This window comes from Culicoides brevitarsis, chromosome 1 (assembly GCF_036172545.1).
Source record: "Culicoides brevitarsis isolate CSIRO-B50_1 chromosome 1, AGI_CSIRO_Cbre_v1, whole genome shotgun sequence".
Classification (NCBI taxonomy): Eukaryota; Metazoa; Arthropoda; class Insecta; order Diptera; family Ceratopogonidae; genus Culicoides; species Culicoides brevitarsis.
In genome coordinates, this window is record NC_087085.1 from 17,118,416 (window position 1) to 17,131,973 (window position 13,558).

At 27.1% G+C, this 13,558-nt stretch overlaps 1 long non-coding RNA gene across 1 annotated transcript in view; it reads right to left on the bottom strand.

Annotated features, from left to right (window-relative positions):
• Positions 1 to 7,275, bottom strand: part of LOC134827296 (uncharacterized) — a 57,468-nt gene extending 50,193 nt beyond the window's left edge. The window contains exon 1 of the long non-coding RNA XR_010161765.1: positions 6,464 to 7,275. This is a non-coding gene — a long non-coding RNA (uncharacterized LOC134827296). The remainder of the gene's footprint in view (positions 1 to 6,463) is intronic.
• Between the last annotated feature and the right edge of the window lie 6,283 nt (positions 7,276 to 13,558).

A 13,558-nucleotide genomic window follows, 5' to 3' on the forward strand; every position in this document is an offset into this window, starting at 1 on the left:
AGTTTTTGCAACATTTTGAAAATAAATTTTTCGCCAGATTTCGAAGAAAAATAAATTTTAAATATTTTATTAAAAATCAAATCAAATAAAAAAAAATTAAAAACTCAATTAAACTTTTTTCAAAAATTAACAAATTTTCCAAAATTTAGTCGATTGTACAAAGTTTTTTCAAACCCAAGTTTCATTTTTGTAATGAACAAAGTTAATTTAATCTAAATCTAAATTTGAAAAAAATTCTTTTAAAATTAATTTTTTATTTGTTTTTAAATCGAAAAATTATTTTTAAAAAATAATTAAAAATTTTTAAAAAACAAATTTTGAAAAATTTTTATATGGATTAAATATTTTGAAAAATTAAGAATTTTCAAAAAATTAAAAATTTGGAAAAAATAAGGATTTTTGAAAAAATAAAAAATTTTAAAAAAAAGCTGCAAAAAACGATAAAAGCACTAAGAACGACAACTATTACAACCACTTGACTCAAAAAAAAAGTTAAAATACACGCCACAACTTTTCGCATTCAAAAAAAATGATGAATGATGATAAAAACAGTCAGCAGGAAAAACATTTTACATTTGTTTTCTCATATCGCAACACATCATTTACTTGATGATACACAACATATTTGTGTAAATTATGGCCTGCTAATGGGGCACACATAACATTTCCTACACGACGATATGCAACAAAACAAATGCATCGTGCAATTGGGTGCAAATATAATAAATTATGTCATTTTAAACTGTACCTGCCATATGTCATTGTCATTTTAGTCATTCACTTGTCGGGAGGTCGTCGTTGTTGTTGGGCTGTCTGTCACGCGTTGACATTTTTTTTCGGCGATTTTCCCATTTTTTTCCATCCCCATCGTGTTTGTTTTTCTCTCTAACGTAAAAGTCGGCACCGAAGATATAAATGATCAGGATAAGTAGTTTAATTTCTATAAAAGTTGTTTTCATTTCAAATCAGACAAAAATACAACAAGACAACAATGCACTGAATGAAATATAATGACAATAATTCAATTGACAGGAAGTTGATCATTATTGTTGTGCGGATGCTGCTGCACGACTGAGACAACTATATGAAAATAATGATAAATAGGAATAATAGGAGGAAAATGTCGACTTTTTTTGCAATCAGAGTAATTGAAACATTTTCAGTCAATTACTATCATTTAATAACAAATGAAAAGATAAATGGCGAGAATGGTCAATGAAAATCAATGTCTTGTGGAATTAAAGAGGAAAAATTTTAAAGACATTGTATTACAATTTATTGAATATCCGTTTTAACACAATGTCATCAAATTCAAATAAAAAAAATAATTGAGACGTATTTCTTTCCGTTCATCCATTTCTGTTTCACGTAACATGTACAAACTTTTTCAATATTATTTTTTGCGATTTTTTTATTATCTCCATGAATTTTCCTCGACATTCTTTTAAACATAATAATATGAATTATGAACTTCTACTCGTTTTTTTCGTTCGTTCTGTTTGCTGTCGCAATATTATCACAAGAGAATGAAATATCGCAACCTTATATCAACATTCAATAATCGTATTTAAATTACTTTTATTTGATTTTGAATATTGCCAATTTTTTCTACTGCTTTTCCATATATTGACTGTGTGTCAATTCTCTTGATATATACTTTAATAAAATAATAATAAAAAAAATATCCTGTGGGCAAAAAACGCGTAAAATTGATCCTTTAAGAGATCAACCTGATCCTCTTTTGATTTGAATAGATCACTTCTTCGATTCTTTGTCAATAAAATGATATGAAATAAAAAAAATAATAAAGAAATAAATTAACTATAATTTTTATAGTTCATTTTCAGTTCAAATTAATTTAGTTTTTAAAAAAGAATTTAGTACTTTATTTATATTAAAATGTGTAGTGACTGTTTCAATAACTAATCTAAAAAACCTAAATGTATCTTGTCATTACTTAATTGTTTTCGATATGTAAAAATTTAATTTAGTCTTCGTTCTAATTTTAATTAAATAACATCTAATATAATATAATATTTTGATTGGATGTTATAAATGAAAAAGAGAAAGACAAGGTTTACTTTGACAAAATTGATTACTTTGATGGCATCATCCGCGCTTTTCTTTAATGTTTTTGGCAAAAATCTGACATTTAGTACCAGTTTGTGAAGCACGCAATGGCCAAAATCGAGGATTGGATTGACGTAGGTATCTAAAAGCCAAAAATAAGATATAAAACTGGAAATAAACAATGATGTACCTTGAGCAATAAAGCTAATTAGACATCCCGCCATTAATATATCAACTTTCTACGAGAGTCCCCATTTTTTGAGGCGAAAAAAATGTCTTCACCTGTCGTCGTGCCAGTTAGGGGCAATACTGTCAAAATCTCAGTCGTGGTTTTCTGATCATTCTCGTGTCTATATAATATGTTTTATATAAGAATACATAATTTTGTCAAGAAGGTACTACAAATGAGTTCTTTTTATATTGAAAATTTTAAAATAAAAACATGAATTAGAAAATTATTTTTTTCAAAAACCCAAATCAAATATCAAAATTTTATGCTGCAAATAAAAAGGCAATTATATCAAGATTTCAATCGAATACTCAAAAAAATATAAAAATTACCTACAATCCACAAGCAATTTAACCCATTTTTCTCCCACAGGGTAATTGACTTTTTTTTCGCAATGAAAGTATTAGAGAAGTGATTTAGCGATTTTTTTTTCGGGTTACGCAGAGAAAAAATTCCTTGGAAATCATCGGAAGTTACGTTTCTAATATTTTTCTTCTTCTTCAATATTTTAGGATGATGAGAAAAGATACCGCGACACCCGAAAAAATAAAAAAAATATGGGAACGGAAACAAATTTGATTGCAAATAACCCGAATATGGATGAAAAATTATTTCAAATGTATCAAGACGAGGTGAAAGTCGGCATTGATTCCAAATTGTAATATTTTCCGATTTTTTTTTTCGTCGTCTACCGTTCATCCTAGAGCATCTTCAACGTGCCAGATGACAAGTTCTTACATCTTATTATGATAATATTGATAGTAGCACTGAATTTGTAACGAATTTGAACGGAGGGTCTTCCGAACGTTCGTGGATGACAGAAAAATAATTCAAGCTAAGCGGAAGGATAACATGAAAATTGAATTTTATATATTTTTGTGATGTGTGAGAAAAAAATTTCTTATCGAGAAAGTGTTGAAAATATATGAAAATTTATTTATCCTCTCTCTCTTCCCCGGTTTTATGTTACAGATTTTTCTGGCATTCGACATTCCATATGATGATTTTATTAAAGTTAATATTTATTCGAAAGTGTATTTTTTAAATGAATAGCAATCGTAGAGCGAAAAACACGCAAAAAAAACTAGGCCAGGTGCCTTTTGATTTTATTCTCACAGCAACGATTCATAACTTATTCATTGACATACAAAAAGCACGTCGCTCATTAAAAAATGCATAATTCATACAATTTGCTGGGAAATATTTTTTAATGAATGTCAAAAAGGATGCAACGTTGAAAAATTTGTTTACGTAATGCAGAAAAAAGGCTCGTTGGGAAAAAATATGCTGCACAAAATTAACAGAAACAAATATTTACAAATATTAATTAAAATATATTGCCATTAATGTAATCAAATTAACAATAATTATTATTATTTTAATTTTTATGATAAAGATAATTTTATTAATGAAAAGGATTTTTTTGGATGTCACAAAAATTATCATATAAAATGATTTTTTTTGCTATGCATTGTAAAAAAATATAAAATTTGTAAAAAAAGAGCTTTTAAGAGGATTACTTTTTTTATCGTTTTGAAATTGAGTCTTTTTGACAGTTTTGACCAAAATTGATTTATTAAGAGTTTCAATTACATAAAATCGGATTCTGTGATAATTGTCTGTTTGATATTTGTTAAAAGCTGGATTATGTAAATAAAGAAAAATTAAACAAAAAAAAACTAAAAAGCGCCTTTAAAAAATTTAAAAAAAATATTTAGGTTGGTTTATAAAAAAAAATAATATTAAAGAAATCTAAGGCTTCAAAATTTTTCCTACGAAATATTTTTTTTTATTTATTAAAATATTTTTTACTTATTTTTAAATTTAAATTTTTTATTTAATTTATCATTTTATATTTTATTTATTCATTTATTTTTTTTTAAATTTATTTTTATTTTAATAAAAATTATAAAGAAAAAAAAATTATATAAATAATAAAAAAAAAATTAATTCAAGATTATGAAAAAAAATATATTAATTTTAAGAAATTATAAAATATTAAATTAATATACTTTTATTTAAATATAAAAATAAATAAATTTTATAATATAAATAAATATTTAAAAAAAAATATGAACGGACAGACACCAAAAACATCCGTTTTTTTAATAAAAATGCACGAAAAAACAAAATTGATTGTCTATAACTTAATTTTTTGTTGTCCTTACACAAAAAATACAATCAAATCGCCATTTATTGTTCATTCACATATGAATGAGGATATAATATAATTTGTTTATCCATTTTAAATATTCATTCAACATTTTAATGTTCATCGTTTGGATGCCGAGCAAAAAAAAATCATCGAACAAATAAAATAAATTAATTTAGTCAAATAATTATTCACCGTTTAATTATAAATGATAATGAGATAAATGTTCGTCCGCACAATTGTTTATTCATCGTGAGACCGGATTTTCCAATTTTAATGTTTTTTCCGTGTGTTTGTGTGGGGGAAGTGCGCGCATGTATTAATTCGTAATAAAATATCGACATTTTGTGTCATTTATATTAACTGCTCTAGTTAATGCTCTACCTATACCGCCAAACATTCCCATACAATTTTAATCCGAATAACCAATTTTCTGTTCTATCAACTTATTTTGGAGAGGAGGTAGTGTGACAAAATGCGTGTTATTATTATTTTATTTTATTTTTCAGAGTGTTTGATCACAAAATGCACTGAATGCGATTTGTGTGATACGATTAAAATTATAAAATAACATCATCATCAACGCAGCAATAACAAGAACTCTCGTAAATTTTTTATGTGTAGCAGGAGCAAATTTTCACAAACTGCGGAAAATTGGAATTTAATTGAACATTCGGTGGTGTTAGAGAGCGAACGAGCAGCCAAATGAATATTTTAGGTCATCAAAATCATTTATTTTTTGACGCACAAATTTTATTCAAATTATTTTTATTTATTTGTATTAAACATTCAGATAAATCGTTAAAAATAATAAGATTAGTGACGCTTTTTTGCTGCACAAAAAGATAAAATAAATTTAAAATTGATTTGAGAGAAAATTTATTTTAAAATTATTTTTTTCCATTGAAAATCTTCAAAGAGATAAAATAATGGGAAGCTTTATCATCATCATTTTGAAACCATAATTTTTTGGCATTAAAATGGAAAAAAGAAAGGCAAAAAATTAAATAAATATAAAATATAGAAATTTTACTTTGTGTTCTAATTTTCCTTTTAAAAAGGTATTCATTCATCAGTTTATCTCTTTGTTTAGAAGAAAAATCTCGAAAAATCAATTTAGGATTATTTCTGCTTATATTCCTCTCAACAAAACCAAAGAAATTGCATTTAAAATTTTTCAGCTCTTTAAAATAATTTAATTTAAACAATTTAACGGGTCCTTAGACACCTTTAATTTAATTATCATTATATCGTCATCCTACCTCGTTGCCATCTTACTGCACAATTACTGTCCAAAAGTCCCTTCATTACACCGAAAGACAGGAAAATTCAACAAAAAGGAGGAAAATAATTTGTAAAACAACACGTCCTTTCTTGTTCATGAAAATTTACACATTTTCTGTCGTTGTAAAAGTAAAAACTCTTGCAATTCAGTGCAATGCAGTATATTGCATCAAGGTGTCTGTCTAGATTTTGTCTCTTTTTGTGGAAACAACAGGTTTGAACAAATTTTTATTTTTTTCTTTGAAAAGAAAAAAAAAGTAACGAGCAAATGAATGTTTGATGACTATCTTGATTTTATTATCGCAATAATAGTAATTTTCGAGCACAGCTGAACTTTTTTCTCGTATCTTACAAAGATCTCATTTTATTGTGATACAATTACGATGAAATTGGACAAAATTACAAGCAAAGCACGTTTCACATATTAAAGTTTATTGCATAATAGCTGGGATAGTGTCTCTCTCTCCGAGTGGTGATTAGCTCAGGGATTTATCTCATCATGCGTATAATAATCATTAGAGATGCAGTTGTTTGAGAAAAGACGTCATTTGCAATAAACTACGAAGATAACGCAGGTGTAATTCCCACACTTGGAAAATCTTAGAGGAGGAGGGATTTTATGGCACATCGTAAGGAAGTGAGATATTTAAAGAGAGATTTGATACGAAATTAACACGCAAAGTTTTCGCAAAGAAGAAAAAATAAATAAATATAAATCTAAAACTTACCCAAAAAGTCTCGGAAAGTCACGTGCAATTTAACAGCGTAAATTGTCTTTCGTCTTCTGCTTCTTCTTCGATCGTTTGCAGCACGTCAAGTCTCTCGTCTGCAGGAAAATTCACTTTATATTTTTATTTTGCTTCAATATGTGTCTCTTTTTCAATGGATTTTACTCGTTTTCCGAAAGAAAAACTACTTTTCTCCACTTTTAATATTATTTACTCTCGAGACAAGTGACGATCTTCGCAATTCTACAGAAAAAAAGCAGTTTTTTTTTCACCGATAAAGGTATAAAAATTTTTACAGAACAAGTTTTTGTGTATCTTATTTCACTTTTGTATTGATATTGGATTCACTTTGTACACACAAATAATAATAAAATGTAAGTGAACTGTGTGTTACGTGTGGGTGTTTGTGTTTAAAAAGTTCTTCAATATATTCGTTCAATAGATTTTTTTTTATTTTTTTGAAAGAGACGTTTAAGCGATTTTTTGCTTGAACACACGTTGCTTTTTTTTTCTTAAACTTTAAATATTTTTCTTTACGTCCCCTTTTGTGAAATTCTCAGTTTTTGATGTCAAATGGATCAGAAAAGAAACTTTTGAGCGTATCTGTCTGTTTACTCTTTTTGTTTTGCTTTTACGGCGTTTCTGTTTGAAAAGAGTTTAAATTATTGCACCGCACCACAATCAATGATGTTTACTTTTACTCAAAAGTCTCAAGTTTTTGTTTACTTTTTTGATCTCAGGTTCTTTTGTAACCACAAAATATTTTTATTTTTATATAAAACATCGAGCTAAAAAATTTATGAAACCGCAAATTTCAGTGTTTCTTGTTGTTGAATGTAAAAGCTGATTTTTATTCTAAAAATAAAATAAAATAAAAAATGTATTAGAAATAAATTTTAATTTTTTTGTGTTTTTAAAAAGACTCACCTACTAAATTTTAACACATCAAGATTTTTTTTTAAATTTCTTATTTTCTAACATTAACTAGTTTTTTTTTGTGGTTAGTAAAATGTCTAAAGGACAATTAATTATTTTTCTATATTCACAACCGTTCTAATAATTAAGTGAGCTCTTAATACACGAATGTCTCGTCTATCTCTAAATCGTTTTTTTGGATTTCGTGTGACCTAAGGACAAGTAAAATACATCTATCTAACAAAAAAAATCGTCTCTCGTATTTTTTATGTGAATGTGATATAAATGAAGATTGAAGGGATTCCGTGTCGTCTTGAGGAAATATCTTTTCTTCTTTCTTTATTATATTTACTTATGCTAATATTCGGCTTCCTCCTTTTGTTTTATTTTTTTTCTCCTTTTTTTCTCTACAAAACAATGGGATTGTGCATTGAAATGTGTGTTGATTAGGTTATTACTGTATTTTATAATAATAGAAAGTGCTTTAAAAAGGTCGTCGTCTACGAATAATATGGAAATTGGAAAGGTTTATTGCAGTGCTTTTTTTCGTCGTCCTTTTTTCTTTTTATTCCGTTCAGTTTATCATAATCCACAATAAAGTGTGTGGCATCACGAGAGGAAAAGGTTGAAAAGTCAAAAGGTTCTTTTTTTTCTTATATTTACTTTAAATTGCTTTTGTGTAAGTTTTTACTTGTTCGTGTCTTGTTTCTCTTGTAAAATTTTATTATTTATTTATTTTTTTCTCTGGCTAAAATGTTTCCACTTTCACCTTTAAATATTTTATGTTTGATGATTGTTCAGTTTTTTTTTCTTTCGTTTTTTATTATTATCTCGTAAAAATGAAAATTGTTGTCTGGTGTGTTGACCAAATGCAAGCAAGTGTATCTGTGAAATGGAAAATTGATATTTCTTTTGAGAGAGAGGTGAGATCGCTTCTGGCGAAAAATAAAGTTAATCAAACATAAACTGATTATTTTATTGAATTGAAGGGAAATCCAGATGTTGTAGATTTTTTTCTATTTAACAAGTTTTTATTTAAATAAAAATTTGATAAAAAAAATTTATAAATTAAATTTTTGCCTTAATTTATTCTATAAGATTTTTTTAAGAGAGAAAAAAAATTGAATTTAATATTTTCTTCAAAAAAAAAAAAGAATAAAATTTATTTTTAAAAAATTGTTAAAAATTTTAAATGTATTATTTTCTTATTTTTTCTTAAGATACTATTTTATTTATTTAAAAAAAAAGTAACAAATAACATTTTTTCTTATTTTATTTTAAAATTATATTTTTTTCCCATTTTATCAAAAATATTTAGGTATTAATATTTATTATTTAATTTTTTTTTTCTAATTTTATTTAACAAAATTTTCAGAAAAAAATGAAATATATTTTTCAATAAAATTTGAAAATTTATTTACTTTAAAAAACTTTTAAAAAGACATTTATAAATCTATATTTTTCGAATTTAATTTTGAAGACATTTATTTTCAAAATTTTTCAAAAAAAAAATTTAATTCCTAATTTATTTTTCAAATATATTTATTTGAAAAAAATTTAAAAAAAACTGTTAAATCTATTTTTTCTTAATTTTCAAAGATATTAATTTTTAACCTTTTTGAAAAAAAAAAAAATTAAAATTAATTGCTTATTTATTTTTCAAAAATTTTATTTAAATAAATTAAGAAATAAAAATTAAATAAATATTTTTTTCAAAGACTTGAAATCGAAGACTTTTTCAAAAAATTTATTTATTTTCAAAAATATTTTTATTTAAAAAAAAATTGAGAAAAAAATAAATAATTTTTTTTATGTCGACAATTTTTCCGAGAAAAATTTTAAAAAGACAAACAAATTTTTCAAGATATTTTTGAAAAATTTAGAAAGTTTTTCCTAATTTTATTTTAAATTATATTTATTTTTAAAACAATTAAGAAAAAAAAATTAAATCTTATTTTTTCCAATTTTTAAAGATATTTATTTATTTAAAATATTTTCAAGCAAAAAAAAACAAAAGAAAAATAAATTTTCACTTACATTAAGTCGTTGATCGAATTAACATCATCGTCATTACAACTTCCATCTGTTTTCCTCTCGTTTTTTTTTTGTTGTTTCTTGATAATTACAACCTCTAACAGCACGATTCAACAGTGTATCAAATTGTAATTAAAACTTTCTTTCAAGAAGAGAGTATAACTGTTCTTTTTTGTTGTTTTGTTTTATTATGAACTGAATGGCAGCACCCTCAAACGAGTACGCGCTCTCTGTGTGCGTGTTCTGAGCAATATTTTATTAAAGATTTTTATCTTTATCGCTTATTTATTGTGTGTACGCGTTTTAATTTCTCTGTCCTCCGTGTTTGTGCGTGGATGTGTGCTTGCAAATCCGAGATAACTTTTCGGTCTCTTTTATTTAATTTCTTTTTCTTTGTTTGTATTTGTTTAATTTTTTTTTTCTCTCTGTGATTAAATTATTTCCTTTTTTTCTAACTTTTCTGTCTATTCACTAATGAATTGTCTTCTTATCTCTTTTTTCGTCGCTTTATTATAAAAAATTAAATGCGTGTATTTATTGCTTATTGCGTTGACGGGTTCTTCGCCTTTTCTGAGGTTAATCGAAAGTTTGTCTGTTTCTCTAATAAATTAACCAGAAAAAGGTCAAGAATTTTGTTGTAAATATTTTTTTTTTAGCAAAACTTAAAAGTTAATTTCATTAGGAAGAGAAAGGAGCGATCCTTCCTTAATGATGTAACAATGCTGAATGAGTCCACGTTGGCGCTGTTGTTTGATCAAAGTATCTTTTACTCGGGTCAACATAATTCTAATTAAGCTTTTGTTGCATAAATGAGTGCTCTTTAAATAAATGCTCGTATGTGTACTTAATATAAGGAGAGTGGAGTAGAGTGTTATGTTAGCCCACTTTTAGCTCTAATATTTATTTTTTTACTCTGCTGTGTGATTATTTTATATATTATTTTAGGTCTCGAGACGTCTGCTCACTTTGCTTTATCGCGGTAAACTGCTTTTTAGGCTAGCTAGCTTTAGTTGCTTCACCGCCTACCACACTAAATGTATTGCTGTGACGAACATTTTTCGCACATAGTACTTGTTTGCTGCGCCGCTACGTACACAACTCCAGACAATCCTCTGGCTGCTGTGCCAAATAAATGCCAGAGTTGCAAACCTATAGAAGAACTAGTTGAGACCGTGTGCAATTTCCACTGTATGGCATGGATGCGAGCAAAAAAGTGTCTATGGGACACAAAATTTGCGGAATATTCGCTGCACGGAATTTCACGTGCACATGTAAAGTGTGCAAAAAATTTTTGCGCCCCTTTAACGTGGTGAATTTAGAAATTTTGAGGAAGTGGAAGTTGTTCCGTGTTGAAGGGGAAATTATTTCCGGAAATTTTTATCATTAAGTGAATATCAAAAAATATTTTTTTTAATAAAATAATTTTTAAAAAATTATAAAAAAAATCTAAAATTTTAAAATCATTAAAAATTAATTTTTAAATTTAAAAAAAAATTAAAGAAACTTTTTAAAAAATTCAAAAACTGCTGTAAAAACCGGTAAAACTGCAGTAAAATGGAAACATCTCAGGGGAATTCGTTAAAAAGCATGCGCGAGCCGTATATGACACAAAACAACAAACAGAGGAATTTAAGGATGTACTTCAGTGACTACTTCCTCAATGAAATATATTACCGGCAGAAGGTGAATTTAATTTCAGTTTAATGTTGCATTTTATTAACGTAGGATGTTCTGTCACATGCCTTGAAAAATTGTTTCAAATGACGTAATTTACGAAAAATACCAGACGCCTCCATTTTTTATTAATATTTTGACTTTTATCAATTTTTTTTATTTTTTTTTTAATTTTCGAACAATAATCGTTCAAAATTAATGAAGCAGCTCATTATTTTACGCCTAAACTAATTACAATAAAACGCACTTGTTTTACATACGCTTCTATGACTAATTGAACATAATTAATTGCCAATGAAAACGACATAATCACACACACACACACACGCTAAATTGCAAGCATTGTGTTTGCCTGTCTGTCCAAATTATCGTCTTGTTCAACCCTTTGCCGTTCAATGTGCGAATATAAATTTAATAATAATACCACCTAACACGCGTCGCTCGTCATCGTGTCTCTGTATTTCTGCCTATTTAACTTACACACAAAATATTGTGTCACGTCCAATAATTGTCATCGTCGTATTTTGGCTAATTTTCAAGTCAATTGAATCAAAATTTCGGTTCATCTGTGGTTCGGTCAACGTAACGCGCAATAAATTCCCTACTCGAGGCAGAAGGACACGAAAAATTATTACATAAATTAAAAGTTAAGCGGAAGCAATTTTTGAAATCGATGAACCGTTGATCTGATTTAAGGTTCAATTAATTTCGCACTTTTCTCTGTGCAAGCGAACGGATGATATATAACGGAATCCGGTCACTACTCACAAAACTTTTTTTTTCCACACGATATGATTGCACAGCACTTTTGTGCTACATTACGAGATGAAGAAGAACAACGCCATATTGCAGTGAACGAAGCAATATCAATGAATCTTGTTCGGAATCTGGAACAGTGGAAAAATTTTTTTATGCGAAATTATGCAGAAACTTGAATTTATCAATATTGAGTTCAATATTGCATTTCATAGGGAAAAAAAGAGAGACAAAAAAATGAGAAAAAATGGCACTTTATTGGTCATTTATTAAAGGATTTATTAACACATTGCAAGAGGAAGTTGTAAGGCATGAACGAGAAAATATTGTCATCTTCAGCGAAGTGAAAAGAAAAAAATTTAAAAGTTTATCAGATGAATTAATCATTTTTAATCGGCGAGATTGTGTAAAAAGTTTTTCAGTTTTAATCGTGGAAAAAAAATCAAAAGGACGACAAAACGCAAATATATCACCTTTCGCATGAACACGATTCGGACGAACAAACGCCAAGCCATAAAATACACAGGAGATTAATTACGCTGATTTTTATGTGACTGTGTTTGCTCTTTTAGCCACTGTTCTAACATTTGACACACGGTTCTAAAGTAAATAACGTGAAAAAAAAATCTACATGTGAAATAAATGAAAAATGTTTGTTTTAAAAATCACGGCGATCAGGAAAAATAACATAAACGTCAAGAATGCTCTCGAGACTAAATGGCTCTTGATTGTGGTCAAGCCTTTTTTAAAAGGGAAAAAAATTAAACAAGAAGGGAAAAACACTTCAGAGAATAACCAACCGCATTTTGAACTTCGTATTTAAATGAACATTTTCATTTAGCATTTTAGACCACGTGGTTCATTTAATATTTTAACATTTACATTAATTACATTATAAACTTTATTTCGAAACGATGAATTTTTAAGATGACATGAAATTTTGAGTGCTCTAGCTTAACAACTACTTCAACTCTTGTTGGGATTTCTTATTGTAATAAATAACGACATAAATTAATGAAAGATTTAAAGAGAAATTTAGAGAAGGAAAGAAAAAACTTAAAAATAACTTAAACTTTTAATATTTTAACCACGTGAGTTTAATAAAAATTTAAGATATCTGAGAAATTGTCTTCAAACCACATGAAATTTTTTGAATCCTAGAAATCTTAAACCACGTGATCAGAAAGATTATGAAAAAAAAAAGTTTGAAGTCACGTGATCTGAAAAATTTTCAAACCACGTGACTTGAGAAACTTGCAAACCACATAACCTGAAAAAAATTCAAACCACGTGACCTGAGAAACTTTCAAGATACTTTACCTAAAAATTTGATAAACACGTGACCTGAAAGAAAGAACTTCAAGCTTCATGTGACTTTCAAATCACGTAATCTGAAACATATTTTCAAACCACGTGACCTAAAAAATTTTATAACTAGGTGAACTCTTGAATTTTTTGAACCAAGTAACCTGAACAAAATTCAAACCACGTGACTTGAGAAATTTACAATCCACGTGACCTAAGAAAATTTCAAAAAACTTGACATAACATTTTTTTGAAAACGTGAGCTAAAAAAAAACTTCAAGCCTGTAAAAATTTCAAATCACGTGACCTAAAACTCTTAAAACCGGGAAAACTAAGAAGTTTTTGAACCACGTGACCTGAGAAAATTTCAAACATTGCATTTTCCGTCGAAATGCGGTAAAAATTAACAAG